This window comes from Neofelis nebulosa, chromosome 15, assembly GCF_028018385.1.
Source record: "Neofelis nebulosa isolate mNeoNeb1 chromosome 15, mNeoNeb1.pri, whole genome shotgun sequence".
Lineage (NCBI taxonomy): Eukaryota > Metazoa > Chordata > Mammalia > Carnivora > Felidae > Neofelis > Neofelis nebulosa.
Window position 1 is genome coordinate 61,862,003 of NC_080796.1, and position 24,579 is coordinate 61,886,581.

The following is a 24,579-nucleotide window of genomic DNA, read 5'->3' on the forward strand; positions in this document are numbered from 1 at the left end:
TGCATGTGTGCCAGCAAGGGTTATATGGGAAATTTACGTACCTTCCTCTTAATTTGCTGTGAACCCAAAACTACTCTTTAAAACAAGGATTTTATTTTTTTTTTAATGGCAATACCAAAATGGTGAGTAATTGTAACTTTCATCCGGTAAACTGGTAGGTATATAATTTTATGTAATATCTTTGTTAAACTGTTCGTATATACCCATTAGAACTTCACATATGCATATTCTGTGACCTAGCAGTTCCTCTCCTAGATATATATCTAAAAGAAATCCAAACAAATATGTACAAAATATTCACAACAGCAGTCTTTCTAATAGCCCTAAAGCAGGAACAACCCAAATGCCCATCTGCTGATGAGTGGATAAACAAATGTGGTATATCCATACAATGGAATACTATTAGGCAACGAAGAGGAATAGTGTATTGATACATGCTACAACATGGATGAACCCCCAAAACACTGTGCTTAGTGAAATAAGCCAGTCACAGAAGACCACATATTGTGTAGTTCTATTTATATGAAAGGTCCAGATTGGGCAAGGTAGATTAGTTGTTACCTTCTGGTGGGAAGGGGGGTAGAGAGCAGCTGCTAATGTCTGTGAATTTCTTTGTGGAGTGATGGACTGTTCTAAAGTTAGATTATGGTGATGGATGAACAGCTCTGTAAATATACCTAAACCATTAACTTGTACATTTTAAATGGTTGAATTTTATGATATGTTAATGTTTGCCCAAAGAAACTTTTAAAAATCACAATGAGATACTAGTACGTACTCATTGTAATAGCTAAAATTTTAAAAGAATGGCAATCACAAGATATAGCACTACTGTAACTTTCACCCAATAAGCTGGTAGAAACATAAATTGTTACAATATGTTGGAAAAAACTTTTTGACTGTAGACACAAAAACTTAACACATAAATCAAAGTGTGGTGGGGCTCCTGGGTGGCTCAGTCAGTTGAGCGTCCGACTTCGGCTCAGGTCATGATCTCACGGTCCATGAGTTCGAGCCCCGCGTCGGGCTCTGTGCTGACAGCGCGGAGCCTGGAGCCTGCTTCGGATTCTGTGTCTCCCTCTCTCTCTGCCCCTCCCCCATTCATGCTCTGTCTCTCTCTGTCTCAAAAATAAATAAATGTTAAAAAAAAATTTTTAATCAAAGTGTGGTTTATAGAATACAGCAATGAAAATTATCTCCTCCTCCTCCTTCTCCTCTCAATAACATAGAGAGCCTCATAAATATAATCCATTATAAAGCCATCCAATACACAACATACATTCAAATACATTAGTCCATTCATTTAAAATGAAAAAATAGACATAATCTCTGATGTCTGGGATTGAGGCCATAGCAGCTGAAGGGAACGCAAGGGACCTTCTGTGAGTGTAGGTGCTGGTAATGTCCTGCTTCTTGTTTTAGGTTATAGATACACTTATGTTGTATTTGTGAGAATTCAGTGAGCTGTATTTGTTATGAATTGTGCACCTTCCTGCATATACTTCAATTTTAGTAAGGGTGTAGGGGACGGAGGGCAAACAGAACCCAAACCCGGCAAAGCACCCATTCTCTCTGCAGAGGCAGCCACTCCTCAGCTCCACCTGGTTTTGCCTACGAGAAGGCAGGCTTAGTGACTCCAAACTATCTACTTTGAGAGAAGCTGGAAATATTTACATGAAATCCTCCATTTTTAGGTGTTGGCAAAGATTTCAATTATAAAAATATCGTGAGAACCACGCAAAGCACCACGAGAGCTGGACTTTTCCGTCCCTTGGTAGTTTTGGCAGCTGGAATGGCTCGTTCGGGTGGTTCTGTCACTTCTACCTACGTGATCCTGGAGACATCTCTTAACCTCCCCAAGCCTCAGCTATCTCATCTGTAACACTTAGGATAACAATGCTTCCCTCTCAGGGTTAGTAAGAGGATTGACTCATGTGAAACCTCACTGAAGACTATGCCTCTGATTCAGCAGGCTCTCAATAAGTGACCATTGTTATTATTTTTATTGCCAGACTGCTCTCGGGATAACTGAAGAGAAAAAAGGGTGACAGTTTGAACAAAGACATACAGCCACAGCTTTCCACACCGATAGTTTCTTGTCATCCCTATCTTCCTTCTCTCCCACTAACTGCCTTCCTATCTTAAATCTCCTCTTGCTATAGCCCTCCTAAAGCCCATCGTAGCCACGCCCCCTGTTTAGAATGAAAATGGAAATAAGGTAGCTGGAAGATCAATTTCTATTTACCCATGTTGAGTCTCCGAACTCATTTTTTTCCCATAGAAATACGATGATCTGTGGTAGTTTATTTCTAAAATTTTATGCTTATTCTAGGAAAAGTAGGCTATGATTCAGATAGGCTTTTCTGGACTGTCTGGACACTTAACCACGGTAAATAATATAACATTATTTTCAGAGATAAATGCATTTACAATTTCAATCTGCCTAAAAAAAGAAAATTGGATGCATACCTGTCTCTTGACACAAAACTTCTCGTACTACAATATTAAGACTCTTACATTTCATACGTAAACAAAATGGTAAGGGTAATTTTTATGACGTAAAATCCCATAGATCATTAAATTCTTATTTTAGCTTTTATAGGTCACATTTTACAAACATGAGTAACAAATAAGAACATTTTACATTTTAAAATCCCTCATCCTATATTTTTTATAACATCCTACTGCAGAAATAAGGAAAATAAAAGACAAGCCTTGGCAGAAAGATACAAACCTTAAGGGTAAATCAGAAAGTACCGCCTGTGTAATCAAGAATTTGCTCTACTAAATTTTGCTCGTCTACAATTGATTTTAGGCATTCAGAAAGCATTTGGATGTACTTCTCCATCTGGCCCTTTTCCCCAATATTTACATTGAAAATCATTAAATTCAGTAGTTAAACATTATTTGCATGGTGTGGTTCATAATTATTCTAATTAATATTTCCAAAGCCATGTGAGGTCAGGATTTATTACAACCCAACATTCAGATGAAAAACGTAAGACAAGGGGCAAAATTGGGATTGGGCTCCAGTCTAGTATGACTTTCAGCTCAGGCGATTAGTCGTTGCCTTAGAATGATGCCCCGGGAGTGGTTGTTAACAGGCCTCCAAAGTCCATACCTTTGTCTCCTTGGCAGGAAATAATAGCATTCTGGAAACCCATAGTATATCAATTTACTCCTTCCTTTTAGTGAATATTTCCATTCTTTGGCTCAGATCAAGGTGGTGAGGCTGATCTCTCCTGCTGCACCTTATAAAGGTCCGGGAAAGTCAGCCCATTTCCTTGTGCCCTTGTTAATAAGAAAGAAACTTTTATTATTATTATTATTATTATTATTATTATTATTATAGTGAATTATTTCATCCTTGTAAGGAAAAGCCAAAGAAATATAGGAAGAAAGTGAAATCTCACTTGGCGATACAGAAAACAATTATTTCAAAGAGTGTGTCGTGTGTATAAGTAAATGTGTGCATAATAAAAATGTAGAGTGTAATTCAAAATTTTGAAGTATCTCAGCAAAAATAGAAATTCTGTGCTCCCACATCTTTACTACCCTCCCCTCTCAAGCCGCTGGCTTATTATACCAAAATAACCCGCCCCCCTTTAAAGAAAAATAAGTGGAAATAAAGAGCAACCCTGCATCAAGAAGAGAAAAAAGTGAGAATAACATATTGGGAACAGAAACTGCAGTCTAACTAGTGCCTCCCCACCTTCATTACCATCCTTCCAAATAAATCTCCCTGCTCCTCTTGAGCTGGCAAATAAAAAAATCAAGCCACAAGATATATGTGCGTGCTTCTTCTGATGAGCATCACCATCCATCTATAGTACGTCCCACATGCCAGTTTGAAGATGGGCTAGCGGGAGAATTAAAGACTTCAGAAAGTCCACAGCATAATCAAGAAGGCTTTTTTCTTCTGACTACACAGCTTTCATCTCTGTCTTGTGTGATTTTCTCCCCATCTCCTTCACTCTGTGGCAAAGAGGCTGAGGGCTGATGGGACAATAACGGATCATATACCTAACCTTCTAGGGCAACCAATTGGTTTCCAATATGGGGCACAAATGCCTTTGATAAGTTTCATTTTGGCAAGGACTGTTCGTTCAGGTGTATCCACACTCACACATTAGAATCCTGAATTCTGAAGTTTTAAAAGACGATGTCCAATTTCAAATGATTTTTTTTTATTTCAAGTACAAAATTGCTTTTAAAGTACGTGGCGAGATACAAACATTGCTTCAGATTTCAGTGAAAGCACTAAACATTTTATCTGAAATAGTTGGATGTTTACCTTTGTTTTTATATCACTGCAAGTAACCCTCCTCTAAAACATAATGTTTTTCATTGTTTGAGGCTTGATGGCATATGGTTAGATGCCTAAGGAGTCATTTATTCTAATTTCCCACCCTGGCTGGGATCCTTTCTACGATATCCACACCGCCTGCTTAAGCACTTCTCGGTCTTGGGTATGGCTCTCCCTCTCAAGAGTACAGGTTCCATTTTGGACTTTCTAATTATTTAAAAATTCTTTGTTACATGGAGTTTGTGATTTCACTGACTGGTACTAATTTGGTGCATTAGAAAAAGTTGATCCTGTTTTTCATATAGCTGTCCTTCAAGCATTTGAGGAAAATCCTACATCTCACCTGAGATTCCTTTTCTCTGTGTTATAGACCCTTAAGTTCCAGAACTTTGTCCCCTACTTGTTTCTACTACAACCTCTCCATGGTAGATGATGCTATTCACAATCCTCATTTCCGCTGACCTGAGCCCAAGATCCTTTTCCATGTAGCTCTCCAGGCAGCCACTATTCCATTTGAATTGGAATGCAAGTTGAAACCAATTTACTATCCTTGGTATTTTGGTTTCAATATGATAAATTTCAGTGAAGATGGAAATTGGAGAAGGATTAAAGCTCTTTAATAATTTGAACATGCTGTAGTTTGGGTACTGGTCCAAGGTTGATGTCAGTATTTCCTCTACTTCAAATTGAATTAAGGAATTATATAGGATGTCAACGGTGCCCTTGATAATGCAGCTTCCATTAAAAGGAACTGGTTCTTAGCAGATCATTGGGGTCAAAATACCCATATTTGGCAAGATCCTCAGTGCTAAATTATTAAAAGACCAAGGCAATAAAAGTGAACGACTGAGTGATATCTGTAAACATTATGTCAGAACTTTGGTTTGGCTTAGTTTAAGAAATGATTAATTACCTTTTATCCATTGTTATTCAAGTTCATAAATTTCAAAGCTGTGTCAGACACCTAGAATCTAGAATAGCCTTGTTTGATAGCAATGTATACCTTAAGTCCATGGCAGGTTCCATTTAGGAGTGCTATTTAATACCTTATAAAATACTTATAGAAGATTTTTAGAGGAAAATATTGCTCAGAAACTTAATCTCCTTTTATGCTACTCATCATCTTCTGCCAAGAGAACTGGAGAATGTTCTATCTTTGTTGCATGAGATCATGCATATCTACTGCCAAACTTCAGAGAGGCCACCCAGAGTACATATTTCTCCATCTGTCAGCACCAGGAAACCACTGAAATTTGTGGATGAATAATCATTAATACAGTTCTGTGGCTCTTTCCCTGGGTTCAGGTTTTTTTGAAGAAGTTAGGTGTACAAATATAGTGACTATCTGAGATAAGTATTATATTCATTCGGTTTTATTACTTCTTTAACAGTGAAATTGCCTTCAAACAGTAACAGAACACTTAGTACCTCCCCACTTGACCTACAAATCCTATATATACTGGTGGCACAGACTAAATACGTATCAAATATCTCTGCTTGTGGCTGGAGTTCAGTGTTTACCCAAATGCCTTTACTTAAAAAAATGGAAAAACTGGGGTGCCTGGGTGGCTCAGTCGGTTGAGCGTCCAACTTCGGCTCAGGTCACGATCTCATGGTTCATGGGTTTAAGCCCCGCGTTGGGCTCTGTGCTGACAGCTCGGAGCCTGGAGCCTGCTTCGGATTCTGTGTCTCCTTCTCTCTGCCCTCCCCCACTCATGCTCTGTCTTTCTCTGTCTCAAAAATAAATAAACATTAATTTTTTTTTAAATGGAAACACTATTACTTAACTGTATCCTTTGGTGAAAATATCTTTAAAATGAACTCCAGGGAGATGCTTGGATGGTGGTGACATAGGTAAGAGCCTCGATGAAGAATCCTGTTGACTTGGAGAATGTTGATACCGTGTAAATCTTAGAAAAGGGCCTGGTTTAGGAGGGAGGATGATTCAGTCTGAGATATATTTACTTTGAAGTGACTGTATGATATTTAAGTGAAAATGTCGTAAGCATGTGAAATGATGAGGTTGTGCTTCTCAGAGAAGTCAGAACTGAAAATATAAATCGAGGCATCAATCAGGTTATAGGTTATTTCTGAATCAATGACAGGCTATTAGTTCACTAATGTGGTTAAAAGTGAACAGAAAGTATAGGAGAAGAGAATGAAAAGGAAAAAGAAGTGGGGTAATAGTAGAAATTGTTTTAACTGTCACAGAAGCCTGTGGGCAAGAGAGCTCAGAGAGGCAACGGTCCCGAGCTTCTAATGCTGCCTACAAAGATGATATCGAATGGTTAGAGAGAAAACGTTCATTGGAACTGATTTTCCTTATCACTGATTCTTTCCATTGCTCCGTTTCATGCAAAACCCAAACCATTCTCACTGACTTTTGTAATGTGCTGCTTGCTCTTCATGGTCACAATTCGACCAGGTCACCATCACCAGGACGTGAACTTAGAACTGCTTTTATTGAATGAATGTGATGGATTTCATCATCTCTATCTCTTCGTGGCATCTTTCAGCTACTTAATAAAGACGAATTTCTGGTTACCGAATGAAGTCTGTTCCCGTGTAACCCTCACTTGACTATATATAAGTAAAGTTTAGGATTTGAGGGTCATTGATACACTACCATGATCAACTGAGCTAACCTAGCGTAGACATTTGACTCAAGTTGCATTGTAAGTTGCCTGATTGATTCAACACTAATAGATAAACAGGTCATTTCATTTGGAGAAATATGGAGGCAGAAAACTATAGTTCCTTTTAACAATTGATCACTACCAAAGAGGGAGGAAAAAAGACCAGTGTGTGGAGGTGATTTCTTCCAAGTAACTAGCTGAATAATGTAAACCTTGTGCTCATTGGTTTTAGTGTTGATCCATCTTATTAAAATTATGTTCAGGAATGAAACAAAGGCCCAATAAACTCCTCACTTTTCTCTTCTCCATTTTGGCTCTTCAGTCTTGCAATTGACTTCCTGCTCATCATGCAGAGATCAACTAAATTCTCAGAAACAGATGGTGTTCCCTTTACCACTAACTTATCCTTCTGTAGTTCGGCAGTTGGCAAGGCCAGATGGATTAACATCCTGGAATTAAACTTTTCACCAAATTCTTATAAGTAAGCAGACGTTTTATTAATATGGACTTCTGGACATGGAACAATACCCAGAGATGATTGATTAGAAAATCTAATTAAAGGCAACAATGTGGAAGAACTGAAGCAGTGAGTTCATTCCGAAAATAAGCAACATATTTATATCCCATACTCTTTGAATAATAAAATTGAAACAAGAATATATTTTACATTCTTGGCTGGCCAAAAAAACCATTGCCTGCCCATGACTTGCCTTTATCCTCAGACATCTAAAACTGGCTACAGATAAATCCAACAAAAATAACATATAACATATAGGTCTCAGGAGTATTTTTGGCGGGGGGAGAGAGAGTTGGGATACCACTCAAATTCTTCACTTCCCTCAACTTCACTGATATTCCATCATCCAAAACTCGTTAAAAAAAAAAACCCCACTAATAATGTGCCTAGTATTATAAGAACCTGCCTAGTTTAGTAAAGTGCTTCCCTTATATGAATTAGAAAGGAAATACATTGTCCCTATACATAAAACTGTAAAACCAACACAGAGCAGAATAGAAATATCTAAAGCTACAGGCTAGCTCCATCTTGGTCACTCGAGTCACACTTTAAATACTGTTTTATCAGAGAGAGCTTCCCTGATCACTAACATAACATCACTAACATAACATCTCTAGTCACTATTACTTCAGCCCTGCTTTATTTTCTTCATAGCCCTTGTTGCTACCCGATATGCATTTGTTCACTGAATGTCTCCCTTCCGTCCCCTTTTCTCTCCCCTGGAATGTGTGCCTTCTAAGAACTGGGATTTGTCTATATTGTCACTAATGGAATCTCACCACCTCAAACAATACCTGACACGTAGTAGGCACTCGTAAATATTTGTTGAATAAATAAATGAATGAGTAAATGAATACAGAAGAGGTGGGTGATTTCTAGTCCAGGAAGTCTGCCCTATGATTAAGTTTAGGTATTGATGTATCTGAAGGAAGATCAGTCATAGAATAGGTTAGTTAGAACATTGAGGCACAGAGGCAAAACTTGTGGTGCCCATCTAGGAATTATCAGGAGGAGAGGACACCTGGTCATCACATCACTAGCACTCTTGCTATGAATGAAGGAAACAGGCTTTGCTCTTGCCCTTAGACCTCTCTTCTTCAACGTTCTCCTCCCTCTCTGCTTCCCTCATTCCCTTCCTCAGAGGAAACATCAGAATATCCTAGGTACTAGAGCCTAATCCCCTGGTTCAGTCTAGACTCTGACACTGAGAAGGTGATGTGGGGCAAGTTAATCTCTCTCCACTTCACTTTCCACAAATACAAAATAAAGATGATAATAGTCCCTAAGTATGCTTTGAATGTGGGATGAAGAAATCCATGTAAATCGCTCAGAATAGTGTTCATGACTGTGTGCTGTAGCACATATCAAGTACTCAGTGAATGTTAACTATTATTGTTACTTTGTCTTTTGTTGATTCCTATTCTGAGATATAGTAGGAACTCAAATTTTTGATTTACTTTAATTGAACCTATGGTTTCCAAGGTCTACCACCTTTTGCTTTCATGAATTTTCGATTTTTCTTGCCCTTGTATAAATGTATTCTATACTGATGTTTCTTCTTTTCTGTTCCAGGATGTGCCCTCTGATATTATTAGTCAGCATTTTGTTAACAATCCTAACCTACTACATCCAGGCCCTTAATTATTTTTAATTCAATTGTATCTCTCCACCATTTTGTTTTTTGAACTTCAGTTCATGCAGGAGGCAACTCTAAATAATTAACTTTGTCTAATTCTTTCCTGTCTGAGATGTGTGTGACAGGCAGAATTTTAGGATAGCCACCCAAATTTACTACTCCCCTGGCGTCCACACCTTACATAACTCCCAGGAGTGTGAACTGGGCAGTTTTAGTAACGCTATATGGTACAGTATGGACATTCTGCTGGCCGGCCTGACCTAATCACATGAACCTTTTGAAACAGCTTTCTCTGGCTGAGAAAGAGCTAAATCAGATTAGGGGCATGAGAAGAATTTGATGCACTGCCACTGGCTTGAAGATGGAGGCAATCATGTGGCAAGGAATGTGGGTGGCCTCTAGGAACTGAGAAAGACCCAAGAGTTAGAGCCAGCGAGGCCAGTGGGGCCCCAGTCCTACAACTGCAAGGAACTAAGTCCTGCCAACAATAAGAATGAGCTGGGAAGCAGATTCTTCCCCAGAGACTCAGGAAGAAAAAGCCCAGGCAACACCTGATTTCAGCCTTGTGATTCCCTAAGAGAACCCAGAAATACTGGACCAGACTTCTACCTACAGAACCTCAAGCTAATAAGTAGGTGTTGTTTTAAGCCTGTAGATTTGTGGTCATTTGTTATACAGCAATAGGAGGCTAATACCCTGTGTTTCCCTTGAGGTATGCTAAGTCTTGTATGGATTATTACAGATGCAACCAAATCATGGTTGTATACCAACAATACTCTCAGCCTAAGCTAGCATCGATCCAGATTATTGAGAGAGAGGAGACGAAATATTCCACTGAACTCTCCAACAGTAAAGAAATTGACTTCAAATTCATTCTCACGCCTTTACATGCAATATACCTAAATTTCAACTTATTTATGGGATTTTAAATGTTTAAATATATAATAATCTATAATTTCTTAAATAGCATGATTATAACATAACCATGTGAAAGGAATACTTTATTTAGAGTAGTAAATTATGGACTATGTCCAAAAGCTGACACTATTTCTCCTCATAAATCACTAAAAAGAGCTTTAGATAGTTAAAAGAATATCTGATCGAACAAGCTATTCACATAACAGTTTGTAAAGTATTAATATATAAACCCATTTAAGATTTCAAATTAACCCGAGGCCTAGAAGAGGTCATCTATTTCTCCCTTTTTGGGCTGTAAGTACATTTCAACCTGTTTTGTAAGTGTCTAAGGCATGAGGTCTTATAAACCCATGAATGGGATGCTTTGGGAGATGCGACCATATTACTCCTGCTTCTCCATATCTTTATTACTGATGTCAAGGAAATGTGACAATTTTTCAGATGTCGGATCTCTCTGTCATATTTAGCCTTGGAGAGGTTGAATTTAGACACCTTTATTTTATCCTGTATTTGCTCAGAAAAGCCCAGGACAGTATCCCCACAGAGACAGAAGATGGAAAAGGACAATGGAAAGTTCTAGTGAGATGAGAATGATTAAAAGGAGAAAGGGGGGAAGGAAATGAGATCACTTTCTCTGAGCTCTATATGCTCTCTGATATGATGCTCTCCAAAGAGGCTTGTACAGTGAAGTCATTCTGGCTTTGCTGTTATGTTTAGTGAAAGCCATGAATCTGAAGGAGCTCTCTGAATAGAGCTCTGTAGTAATACGTCAATAAACCGGACCTATTATCGAGAGTAGCATTTTTAACAGTAGGTTTGGAAAGGGAAAATAAATTACAGATTACATGCTGCTTTGTTTTACAGGAAAGAAAGAAGCAATTATACAAGCCCTAATCCCACTGATAGAAATTACTCCGTGACGACTCATAGAAACCAGAATACCCAGCTCATATCAGCCAGGGTCCAATCAAGGTACAAAACCACACAGTAATTTGAACAGGAGAAGTTTAATATAAAGAATTAGTAATTCTATCATAAGGTCGGAGTGCCAAGGGATTGTCTAGTAAGAAGTGTACAGAACTCTAAAGAACCCAGGAGTAGCAGAGAGAAGGAGCAGCCACCAGCTCTGGTGCTGATATAGAGTCCGAGGAAGAGCTTCTGTGTGCGAGGCCTGGCGGAGGGCATGGCTCTAGCTCACCGAGCGGCAGAGAGATGGTTGTCGTGCTGCCCCGGCAGAATTTGCTATGAATCTACACTTTCTGGTTCTGGGAAAAGCTCTTCGCGGGAGGCGTCTCTCTGGAGCCACCCTGCTGCACAGCTGCCCAGGGGGTGCCCCTGGGGGAAGCGGCTGGCCGAGGGTGCCACTGCCGGCCACGGTGCGCTGCAAGAGTCGTGCCCCCGAGAAGCTGCCCTGCAGAAGCTGGGCCCTCGGAAAGCGGCCCGCCCTGCGGAAGATGGGCCCCTGAGAAGCCGCCCGTCCTGCAGGAGAAGCTGCCCGTCCTGCGATGACCAGATGCTGGAGACGCAGCCTACGCTATGGGAGCCAGGCCCCGAAGGAGTCGCATGTGCGGAGGAAGCCTGGAGCCTCGTGCAGGAGAAGCTGCACAACTGCCTGCAGAAGCCTGCCAGTGGAGCCTCTAGAACGAGGAAGGAAGGCTGCTCATCCTGATGTCTCTCTAGTGCCCTCTACCGACAGCTCCTGCCATCATGTCCGCCGACAAAGGGAAAAATGTTTGAAGGCCCCAGATCCATAGTCCCAGATCAGGCAATGAAGGTGGGATTGGAGCTGAGGGGCAATGAATTGATAACATCCTTCAATGTAACCCCTGTACTCGGCATAGCGGGGTTTTGTTTACTTGTTTTTAAATATGTATTTTTGAGAGAGAGAGCAGGTGAGAGGCAAAGAGAGGTGGGGGGTTGGGGGGGAGAGGATCAGAAGCAGGCTCTACACTGACAGCTGAAAACCCGACGCAGGGCTGGAACCCAGGAACCGCAAGATCATAACCTGAGCGGAAGTCAGACGCTCGACCGACTGAGCCACCCGGGCTCCCTGGCATAATGTTTTTTATCCGTGAAGGAATTCTCCCTGATACTTGTACTAGACTGCTTGGGAATTTCTGTCTCTACAATCAGCTCTGATCATTTGAGAATGTTTACATTTTTTTATGGTCAATAGATAACACTGTTGTATTTATAACATGCCGGTAAACCCACCCAACTTTTCACATTCCTGTCTCCTAACACAGATCTACTTCTCCTCCATGCCCTCGTTGAAATTGTCCCTGAGTGAGCCTGTGTCTTTACCATTCTGAGCTTTCTTCTCCTCGCTAAATATAGCCAGCCCTTCTGGTGCTACACAAAGTAGGACAGACAGTATGATATTGTTCTTGTCCTGATTGATTTGCTGGAGGGATCGTGAGCCTTAGAAATGAGGCTCTGCTGTCTTTAACTTTCTTTGCCTACAAGGGTGACTATGGACTGAGATAGTTTTACGCAGAGTTTCAGTGGAGCTGAGGACTTTTCAGATATTTTTACTTTGGAAGATACAAATCATGGTTTTTAAAAATGATCACATTTATTGCATTCTGGAAAATACAATGTGTGAAAATATATTTCATTAATGAAAATGTTTTGCACACATAGGTGTTTGTTATCTTCCTTGTTAAATCCCTGGAGACCTTTATTGCATTCATTTAATAGTTTATCCCCTGTGTTTAGTCCACAGAGACTTTGGAGGACATTTGATTATAACTTGAACTTGATGGCACTTTTCTATGCCACCAGACATTCATCCATTCATCAGTTACTCATTCACACATAGTTTAATTTATTATACAAATGGATATTGAGCATACAGTTTTCCTTGAGTAGTTGTGGGGAGAAAGGTGGTTGTGGACATGCATGACAGGTTATCCCATCTGTACAGCACTTAAAATCAGCCAGTACAACTGTTACAATACAGAGGAAACTATGACAGATTTTTTAAGAGAGTCACAACGGCAAACCAAAGAAGAGACTTGCAAATTATTAATTAAAACTGGTATTTCAGGATCAAAGTCATGTGAGAATATGAAGATCACAGTAGACTTGGAAACTCCTTAAACAGGAAAGCTCCTTATGGTTGCCGTTGCTTTCCAAGCTCCTGGTCATGGTAGACTCCCTTTATTTATTTCATGGTTGCCTTCAGGGACAAATGCATTAATGAGTAACTAGTTAGCTCTGTGCGATTGTAAAAATGAGTGAGACGAGTTGGTTCTTATTCTGCCACTAAATAACTGTGAACTTAGGAAAGTCACTTGTGTTCAGGGATCCCCAGGACCACGCCTGGGTTCAGTGATTTACAAGAAGGACAGAATTCAGCAAATCTGTTATACTCGTGGTTGCCATTATTACAGCAAAAAGATGCAGATTGAAGTTAGCCACAGTAAGGGAGCATAGGTCAGGGTCCAGGAGACAGCAGGGGCAATCTTCCTGATATTGCCTCCCAGGGCACTCAGCACCTCTTTTCCCCAGAAACAATATGTGACAACACTCATGGAGTATTCTCAACCAGGAAAGCTCATCTATGTTTTGGTGTCCAAGGTCTTTACAGGGGGTAAATCTCACGGACATGGCTGACCGCTTTTGTGGCTGAAGTTAGTCTCCAGCCCCTTCAGTGGTCAACGTGATAACACATGGGCCAAATGCCCCATCATAAATCACACTGTTAGCATAGATTCTCTCATGACTCAAAGTCCCCAGATACACAAGGAACAGCATCAGGGAAGATGAATATCTTCCCTGGACTTACAGGTTACTTCTCAGGAGTTTGGCGAGGCCCCAAACTTGCCTTGAGATGTGCAGAGTGTGGACAAAAGCTGAGTTAATCCTTTGCTGTTCATCATTTGATCTCTGTTTGTGCCTAATTATCTTCACCTATAAACTAAGGTGAAGGCGAGATGAGCAAAGATAATTCCTAGCTCTAAAATGCCACACTAATTTAAATTTCTAGTTAAGCAACACAAAAGTAGAGTAAGCTTTAAAGACCACTCTAATTCAACAAACAGTATAAAAAGCACGAGCATACAAAACAATGGCAATTTTTGTGTATTTCTTACAACTAAGCAGTAGTTCTCTTTATCTTTGCATTCAGCTTGTAAAGACAAGTGGTGTTCTTCAAGCCTCTCTCCCTTCTGGCCTTTCCACCCTGCCTAGAACCCCCACCCAAATCTCTGGAAAAGAAGTGCCTCTCTAGAGACTTTGAAGATTAGTTCAGGCTAATTGCTGGTGGATAAGTAGCGTTTAGCAGCTGTTTAATTTTTTTTTTTTTTTCAAGGGAGATGGGCTTATTGTGCAGCAAGAAGAATTTAAGTTCAATTTAAGGACAATTTGCTAACAGAGAACATGAAAAACTAAAATAGTTATCAAGTTTTATGGAGTCTCCTTGCCTAGGAAAAAGAAAAAAAAACAAAGTGTGTTCCTTTATTTTTCTGGATAGTTTTAGTTTGGATCTGAACTTACAAAGATGCTCTTTTTTTGTGGTAATACTCCTAAATTTCTGAGTTTAGGAGAATTACAGAACCAAAACATTACACAACCAAAATAAACTCAGCAGATTAGGCTGTGAAAGCAGACGAGAATGTTTTAGTAGACAGAACTTATTTATGGCACATTTCAGTTAAGTTTCAAGTTGAAGGTGGATTAATTTTGGAGTGCTGTACTGAGGTTATTTGGGATGGGAAATGCTAGGACATAGTTATGTTCTGAGCTGACATTCTAGCTTTCTGAAGCAGTAGGCTTCTGCTCCCAGGGAGCCAAACTGAATTTGAAATCCATGACTGCCATGCCTTTAGAGAAAGATTTTCTACCCAAAGAGCAAGGCAGTGAGTACATAGTTGAGCAGCTAAATTTGACGCAGCATTGGCCGATTCACATCTACTACGTGCCATCTGCTTCCAGCCAATGGGTACTTCCTTCGTTGGTTTTCTAGAGTGGCATCTTTACAAATGGCATAGGAGGCCATCATAGGAAATCATTACTCCTGGAGTACACTAGGACAGTGTATCATTAAACATCACCATGGAAAGTGAGATGCGATGGCCAGCTCATGTAATTCTAGAACAATCCCATTAAGTTAAGAGCTCATTTATTACACAAATGAAAGAAAATGACCCAGAATCTAACCAGGGAAGAATTGCCCTTAGTCTAAGTAAAAGTAGCATTAAACTCACTAAAACTAAAGTTCAGGACACAATCAAATCAGTACAGATCATCAAAGGTGCATGGAGTAAGAAACGGTAAAAGTATCTCAATATGAGCTAGTTGAAGATTTTGAGAAGTCGACAACTGCTACAGACTGAATGTGTCCCCCCCCAATTCATATGTTGACATGAATTCCCCAATGTGGTGGTATTTGGAGGTGGGGACATTTGGGGGATTGATACCTTTATAAAAGGGATCTCAGAGCGCCCCTTCCTTCCTTCAGCCAAGTGAGAACACTGCAAGGAGACGGCTGCCTGTGAACCAGGAAGAGGGCCTTCGCCAGACACTGAATTTGCCAGCGCCTCGATCTTCCACTACCCAGCCTCTAGAACAAAGAGAAAGAAACATTCGTTGTTTCAACCGCCCAGCTTATGGTATTTTTGTCATAGCAGCCCAAAGGACTAAGAGAGCACCCCTCCTAAGTAGTTGAATGAAATAAATACAGTGGTTTGACGATCAGAAAAGTTTCCCAGGTTGCCCTTAACTCTGTGCATCCGTATTGTACCTGGAAGGCTTTTGGAGATGCAAAATCAGGCCCTGGTGTACACCTACAGGACAGAATCTGCATTTTCACGAGGTCCCTGGGTGGCTCAGGTCCATTCACATTTGAGAAGCACTGCTTGCAAATCTGGCCAGCTACCTGTATTTGCCCATGAAGTTTTATGAGTCAAGCTTTTACAGTTATGTATTGTCTATAGCTGCTTTTGCAGGACAATGGCAGAGATGAGTACTTGTGATGGAGACTGTATCTTCCACAAAGCCTAAACTATTTACTCTCTGGCCCTTTACAGAAAAGACTTATTTGTTTCCTAGATTTGTTGAGATAAGGGAACTGCCCTTTATTATCTATAATCGCATAGGCTTTGCATACCTTTTTGCTTTCAATTTTCATAATCATTTTTTACAGATAAAGGTAAACGATTTTTTCAAGGTGCCATACCTAATTAGTGGTGGAGCCAGACCTCAGACCCAGGTCTATCTGACTCCAAGGACCATGATCTTTTCACTATGCACTATGACTTGCCTGCTAGGAATTTGGGACTCTCAATGCTTGGCTTATCTAGGGGTTAATTTGCCTCAGAAAAGAGAACTAATGTTGCCCAGACTCGTACATGATAGAATTGTTGCAAAAAGCCAGTTTCCTAAAAGTTATACTGAGAAATACCCCTGCCATGCAGGTGAGTAGATGGTGAGTATACTTGAGAAACCACATCAAGGACAGAAGCACACTTGGAGAGTTTCTGGAATCTGAGCTCAGTTGGTCTCTGCAGAGACAGATTTCTCTGGGCCTCTGCAGGGTTCAGGACTCCACTTTTCTGGTTTCTACTGGAGATTAGAGCCTGTTTCATCCCTAAAAGTTCCCCATTTTCAAATTACAGTGACTTATTTTAATGTCAACTTTGTGTTTAAGGGAAGGTCCCCAATTGTGAGAAGAGTCATACTTATTCATCATACTAACAATAGGTTAGTCTATCATAGTGTCTGCCTTCCAGAAACTAACAATGCAATCAGTTGGAAATAAGAAAGAGGGTTGAAACTAAGAGCTAGTTCTTTTAGGTCACCTGGGTTGCTCAGTCGGTTAAGCATTCGACTTCAGCTCAGGTCATGATCTCGCAGTTGGTGGGTTCAAGCCCCATGTTGGGCTCTGTGCTGACAGCTCAGAGCCTGGAGCCTACTTCACATTCTGTGTCTCCCTTTCTCTCTCTGCCCCTCCCCCCTCATGCTCTGTCTTTATCTCAAAAATAAATAAACATTTTTTCTAAAAAAAATTAAGAGCTAGCTCTTTTAAAAACTAAACAAAAATTTGAAGAGAAGGATTTAATCAGTAATCAAAAAACTCCCAAAGAAACAAAAATCCAGGACCAGATGGCTCCACTGATGAATTCTACCAAATATTCAAAGAAGACTTAATACCTGTCCTCAAACTCTTCCAAAAAATTGGAGAAGAGGGAACACTACCAAGCTTACTTTACAAGACCAGGATTACCTTAATAGTAAAACCAGTTGAGGACACCACCAGATAAAGAAGGAGAAGGAGAAAAAGGAGAAGGAAGGAGGGAAGGAAAAAAGAAAGAGAAAGGGAGAGAGGAAATTATAAGTCAATATCTCTGATAAACATAGCTTCAAAAATCCTCAAAAAAAGATAAGGAAGCCAAATTCAACAATATATTAAAAGAATCATACATACACCATGATCAAGTAGGATTTACTCCCAGGATGCAAGGATCATTCCCATGCGCAAATCAATCAATATGATATACCACATGAACAAAATGAAAGATAAAAACTATGTGATCATATGGATAAATGCATCTTAAATGCAGAACAAGCATTTGACAAAATGCAGCAATGTTGACATAAACTTGGGCTCATAACTTCTTCCAGACATCAACCGTTTTGAGCAGCCAGATGGTACCCTGATCTTAAGGTTGGGGAAAAAAAATGATGGGCTTTGATGTCTAGGTACCTTGTTACCTGAGAGTCTGTAGAGGACTTTGCGGAAGATTTCACTGTGAAGAAAGGATCTGGATAGGAAAAAAACAAAAAAGTCTGTTCTTCCTGACATGAGCAGTACCAGAAGGTCTCTCGCTCTAAATCTTGAGCAACTGATACAAAGGAAAGTCAAATTCTCATGTTTATCATTGGAGACATTTACTAAAGAGTCATTTAGTACAATAGTTTGTAGAGTGTGAACTAAATAGATATATACTCTGTCTTTGAAAAGTTGTTCCAGGAAAGATCATTTATTTATTACATTCAAGGAGTATTTATTGAGTGTCTCCTATGCCGGGCACTGTTCTACCAGCTGGGAATATAGTACAGATAAAGGTAAACCCAGATATCTGATCTCACAGAGCTTACATTTTGGTGGGAGAGACAACGTAAAGAATGAGTAAAATGTACAGGGTGTGAGAGGGTGCTAAAGAGTAAGAGGTACAGGGGAAAGGCTGGACTTTGACATAGTGTGGACAGGAAAGATCTGTCTGAGAACTTGGATGACGAGAGCCTACCATCTAAGGCCTCCCTGTAGAGATGACTGGTTCAAGAACGGCACTGAGCTTATCTGGCCCACGAATGTGACACCAGAGAAAGTAAGAACAGCCAGGAATGGAGGGCGGCACATCAGACATTAGCAGTGTGTGTTAGCGTCGGCAAGGGTGTTAGCCAAAGGAGCAAGTGTCGGGCAGGCACTTCATTTCGATGGTGTCATAGAGGAAGTGAGGTTGGAGGAGATCCTCGAAGAAGAGAAGGCTAATGTAATCTGACCACACTGACGAGTTTCTCTGGAATAACAATTGTCTCAGGACAAACAAAATGCTCTTTCCATGGAATATATTAGTTGAAAACTTTCAAAAGGCAGCAAGTTGGGTGCAGACTCACCAGATCACCCTTTCCCAATGCCCATTCTCGCCGCCACTCTTCCTCCCTCCATGCAGTCCACTCGAGGGCCTTGGGGAGACCAAGCAGAACCTCTCCTAGCCCAGTCCCAGGCTCCCCGGTGACGGAGGTCAGAAGTAAGGGCCAAACACCAGAGCAGCTAAGCCAGAGGATAATCAAAAATGCAAACAACTTGTTATGTCAGTTTCCTCTCAATTTTCATCCTGCCAAGCCGAAAGGGGCCACGAAGATTTCCCCTCTTTTACAACAAAATATGATCTCCATTATAAGCTGGTGCTAGCTAGGTGCCACTCCTGTTTCCTACTGCTGTGAGGCACATATGGCTGTGTGGCCAGGACCCCACAAATCATCCAGTAAGTTCATTTTTATTAGTAGCTTCTGCTTAATTAAGGGATGCACCATGCTCCATCAATCAGCTTCTGTGCATTCGAATCATCCCCAGTCACTCCACTACTAATAGACGTAGTTCTGCTCTAGGAAAAAGAAAAGATCTGGGGCATACTGGCTCCAAAAGCCAGGGGGGTAGCATCTGACAGCTGGACCACTGCTGTAGCAATTCCTTGAAACGTGAGTCTGTGACTATAGAGGCAGGCAGAGGGTGATGCTTTGAGTGTCTTTGCCCTTCAAAGATCGGAATTTTAACTCATTGGACCAGATGCCTGTTGGACATACAGCGCGTTAGCATATTTGTATTAGTTCCTCAATTGTGTAGAATAGAGCGAACTATAGTTTTCATTATTTAGAAAATGTTTTTTATGCAAGATAGTTGGAATCCCCTGAGGCAAAGAAGATGGACAAGAATGAGCATGATCTACAGTTTTAACACTCTTGCCCCTATGTAGATGCCTTATTCAAGATAAGGCTCTAAGTCAAAACTATTTTATAGCACCCTTTGTCTGGGTTGGTTTCCAGAAACTTGCCAAGTACATCCATCCTCATTACTCATGGATTCTATATTTGTGAACTCACCTACCTGCTAAAATTTATTTGCAACCCCCAAATCAATACTCTGGGTCCTCTCACTCTTATTTGTGGACATGCTCGGAGTGGGGGAAAATGGGGGTTGCTCAACACTCCCCTTCCCAGCCGAGGTAGAGCGAGGTGAAGCTCTTGCTCAGTTCAGCTCCCATGCAGAGTTGACAGGTGGACAGAGCTGACTGAAGGGGGTGGTTCAGTGCAAGGAGGTCTGGCTCTGGGGCCAGGTGGCCCAAGGGGGGGGGGCGTTGAATTGCATCTCTGGTACTTATCAGCGGAGCACCTCCATCAAATCACTTAACACTTCAAGACTTGCTTTCCTCTTTTGAAAAATAAAATAGAATCTATCAGAATGAGTTGTTTTTAGGATTTAAGGTTATAAGTTAGGTGTGGTATGTATGTATATGTACATATATCCCCTAGGAGCTTCAGTATTCGCTCATTCAGTGTTCATGATGATGTTATGGAACACAACTACCATATACGGTGAAAATTGGCTGGAATATCTTCCCCACTGGCGAAAGAGACAGACAAAAGTTTTTTTTTTTTTTAATTTACACAAAAAGAATTGCTTCTCAGTCTTTTGACTAAGATCTTGTGTAACTTACATAAAAAGAAGCCATCTTAGTAGGGAAATACTTATTAATTTTGTAAGAAAACAATACAATTTAAAAATTGGCCAAAAAATATACGAACAGACACTGCCCCAAAGAAGATACAATGATGGCAAGTGAAAATAATAAACCTGACAAATGAAAAGATGCTTAACCTCATTTGCCATTAGATAAATGCAAATTAAAACCACAATGAGATACTACTGTGTACCTCTTAGAAGTTTTAGAACCGTGAAAAGTGACAATACCAAATGCTGACAAGAGTGGAGATCAACAGGAACTCTGGTCCATTACTACTGGGAATGCAAAATGGTACAGTCAGGCTGGAGGTCTGTTGGGCAGTTTCTTATATAAACATATACTTAACATATGATCCAATGACCCATTCCCAAGTGAATTGAATTTATTTCTGAGTAAGTATAGTGAGTGGAAAACATGTTTACACAAAAACATGTACGTGAATGCTTACTGTAGTTTTAGTTATAGTCACCAAAATCTGAAAATAACCAAGATATCTTTCAACAAGTGAATGGATGGCATGTCCGTATATTGGAATACTACTCAGCAATAAAAAAGATGAGATGACTGATCCATGCAACAACATGGAAGAATCTTAGATATATTTTGCTAAATAAAAGAAGACAGGAAAAAAAAAAAAGAATGAAAGCAGGCAAAACCCAAATGCTACAAAGTGTGTAATTATTTATGTTTTTATGACATTATGGAAAAGGGAAAATCGTAGGGATGGGAACAGATCAGTGGTTGGTTGTTGGAGAGTAGGGGAAGAAGAGAGATTATATATAAAGCAGCCACGCAGGGAATATTAGGGTGATGGAACTCTTATTTAGTCTTTTATACTGTGTTGGTGGATACGTGAGTCTTATGAGTTTGTTAAAACCCACGGAACTGTATGTAACACAGAGCAAGTTAAAATAAAATGAATCAAAATGTTGGAGATCCTAAGATGGGATGAAGATTGTACCTAATTTTATTATAAGTGTATAATAAAAGGGTTGGGGGGAAAAGGTGTCAATATAATTAACTTTAGAAAAATAGTATTTAACTGGACATTGTAAGGCTAAAGAAAAGAAAACTATGAATAAACAAGGTACTCTGGTTGGTAATTTTTTTTTTCTCATAGGGGTATGCATTATCAATTCTGGAATGAATCTACATGTATACTCGAGCTGAAAAATAAGCAAACAAATCGGAGATCATGGGAGCCAGCTTTCTTCGTGTTAGAGAAACGAGTTACAAATAAGCAGGCATAAGTGGACCAAGGTTAGAATTATGCCTGTTCACTGGCTTGGAGTTGGAAATACAAGTATGATTTACATTAACATATATGCAAATAGATAAATACAGAAATAGAGAGGTGTGTTTATACATGGATCGTTCTAGCCCTGTATCTTGAAACAGCCTGGAAGCAGCAAAACTTTGTGAGCCATGAGCACTCCCAGTATCCAGATCTTGTTTTTAAACATCATTTTCAAACAATAGGAACCAGGTATCCTTGGAGAAATAGCTGATTCTAGGCTTTAGCCGAAGAAACACAGGATAGTTCTAGAGCATCTTGCAGAATTGTAGTGTTGTAGTGACACAAGTAAGGGAGTGCTGGGAAAAAAAGGGGCAAGGGGGAGGCTATGCCAAAAAGAATATAGGAACCAACCTGAAACAATCCCTAAGGTGCCAAAGCTAGTATGATTGGAGGAACAAAGTAATAATGATAGTATTGGACTGTAACCCAAAGAATAATACATATATATGAGTGTATGCTGATATAAATATGTAAATGGGAAAGAACAAACCAATCTTTGTTACAGAAGAATCTGGAATAATATAGGTTGATATTGCTGCTCCAGGAAACGAAGCTTAACTCCCCACACCTGTGTTGGCTGGACTTAGTGACTCACTTCCTTTTTTTTTTTTTAATTATTTTTTTTAATGTTTATTTATTTTGAAGGAGAGAGAGACAGCATGAGCAGGGTAGGGACAGAGACAGAGGGAGACAGAGAATCCAAAGTGAGCTCCAGGCTCTGAGCTGTCAGCACGGAGCCTGACACAGGGCTCGAATTCACAAGCCGTAAGATCACGACCTGAGCCAAAGTCTGACACTTAACCAACTGAGCCACCCAGGTGCCTGCTTCCCTTTTTTTAAAATTTACTTATTCATTTTGAGAGAGACAGAGATAGCATGAGTGGCAGAGGGGCAGAGAGAGAGAGGGGGAGAGAGAGTCCCAAGCAGGATCTGCACTGTCAGCATGGAGCCCAATGCAGGACTCGAACCCACGAAGCTGTGAGATGTTGATCTGAGCTGAACCCAAGAGTCAGATTCTTAACCTACTGAGTCACCCAGGCAGCCCAGTGACTCACTTCTAGAGAACAGAATATGGAAAGAAAAAAATAGTAACTGGAACTTGGCAGATACAACCGTAACCAAATAACCACTATTAACATCACTTGTAATAAATTAGAACTAATGTCATGTACTCCTGGAGACGATGTGTACTTTACCGCTCTGTTATTTTTTTCCCCAAAAACTTGTAAGCCCATTATGAAGTAACATCGAAGGGCACTGTGTAAAGCTTCTGAGCCTCCTGACGTGTCAAGGGTGTGAGAAAGAAAAAAAGACTAAAAAACTATCACAGATGACAGGAGACAACAGAGACACGACACGTTAATGCAGTGTGGCTTCTTGAGTTGGATCTTCGCATACAAAAAGGACATTAGTGGAAAAACTGGTGAAATCCAAATGGTCTGTACCTTAGTGGTGTTATATCAGTGTTAATTCCTTCGTTTTGGCAAGTGATGTGCAATCATGTAAAGATGTTACATTAGAGAAAGCTGTGTGATGCGGGAACTTTCTGCACTACCTTGGTGACTGTTGTCTAAATCTAAAATGTGTTCCAAAATGAAGAGTTAAAACTAATAAGTACATGGGGCGCCTGGGTGGCTCAGTCAGTTGGGCGACTGACTTCGGCTCAGGTCATGATCTCACGGTCTGTGGGTTTAAGCCCCGTGTCAGGCTCTGTGCTGACATCTCAGAACCTGGAGCCTGCGTCGGATTCTGGGTCTCCTTCTCTCTCTTCTCCTCCCCACCTTGTGTTCTCTGTGTCTATCAGAAATAAATAAACATTAAAAAAAAATTTTTAAAGGAAATTATTCCTTTTAAAAAACTAATAAATACATATGTAATTGCATAAATAAACAAATTATATAAAATGTTATTACAAATAACTCATTTTTTTCTAGGGCACCTGGTTGACTCAGTCGGTTAGGCATCTGACTTCAGCTCAGGCCATGATCTCATGTTCGGTGAGTTCAAGCCCTGCATCGGGCACTGTGCTGACAGCTTGGAGCTTGGAGCCTGCTTCGGATTCTGTCTCCCTCTGTTTCTGCCCCTCCCCTGCTCACGCTCTGTCTCTCTGGCTCTTAAAAATAAATAAACATAAACAATTTTTTAAATAAATAAACAAATAAATAATTCATTTTTTCAAACACAACAGAGAAATGGTATTGTAATGCCGGGGGGGGTTAGGAGAGAGAGGAAATCGTCAACAGTGTTCCCCCAAATCTACAAATTCTGTTGAGTGTCCACTTACTTCTTCTCCACTTTAGAGTTTATAGAGGAAGGAGAGGAGGAAATGTAAAGGAAGATGAGGGATAGAGGAGAACAGGAAGAAATGACAAACGAGAATGTAAATGTAATTAAAAACTTTCAGAACTGTACAAGCCACAGGTAATTCTCTGCAATCGCTCAAGTGTCACTATGGCTCAGAAAAATAGAAATAATGAAGGCCAGCAAAACCAAGCGTGGTTCAGAAGCTGTCTGGAAACTCACACTGGAACTCCAAATTCAGCAATCCTGCTTTGACTCTTTTCTGACCTGCCTCCCGTGTTCTGCTTATTCACAGAGTGATTACTGTGCTCATCTCCTGGAGTAGGAGATACTTTAGGTCCAAATGGCTGTTTTTCAATGCTTTTGTTTTGCTACTATTTAATTACAAACCATAATGTTTAGATCTCTTCAGGGCAGAACAATTCAGTGAGAATACCATTTGTAGAAACAGCAAAAAAGTGTGATGGAAAACCTGCAAAACATGACAAAGTTACGTCTGGGGTTAAATTTTGGCTTGGATACATTTGGCACAGGCTCCAATGACAACATGGCCACTCAAGTCTGATCTTCATCCATCCTGAGTGGTGCTAAGCCCTCTTCAAGGAGTAGCTGCACTGAAAGGCTGTTAGGAAAACTGTTCTGTGGGGTCCAACATGCAGTTCACTTGAGAGGAAAATCACGTTCTCTTTCGGTCCTGGAGCAGTGACAAGGGGCACAT

General features: G+C 40.3%; 1 protein-coding gene across 1 annotated transcript in view; it reads left to right on the forward strand.

Annotated features, from left to right (window-relative positions):
- Nucleotides 1-23,682, forward strand: part of SPATA17 (spermatogenesis associated 17) — a 223,884-nt gene extending 200,202 nt beyond the window's left edge. The window contains exon 12 of the mRNA XM_058701374.1: nucleotides 23,495-23,682. The gene's annotated coding sequence lies outside the window, so the exon portion shown is untranslated. The remainder of the gene's footprint in view (nucleotides 1-23,494) is intronic.
- Nucleotides 23,683-24,579: the final 897 nt, after the last annotated feature.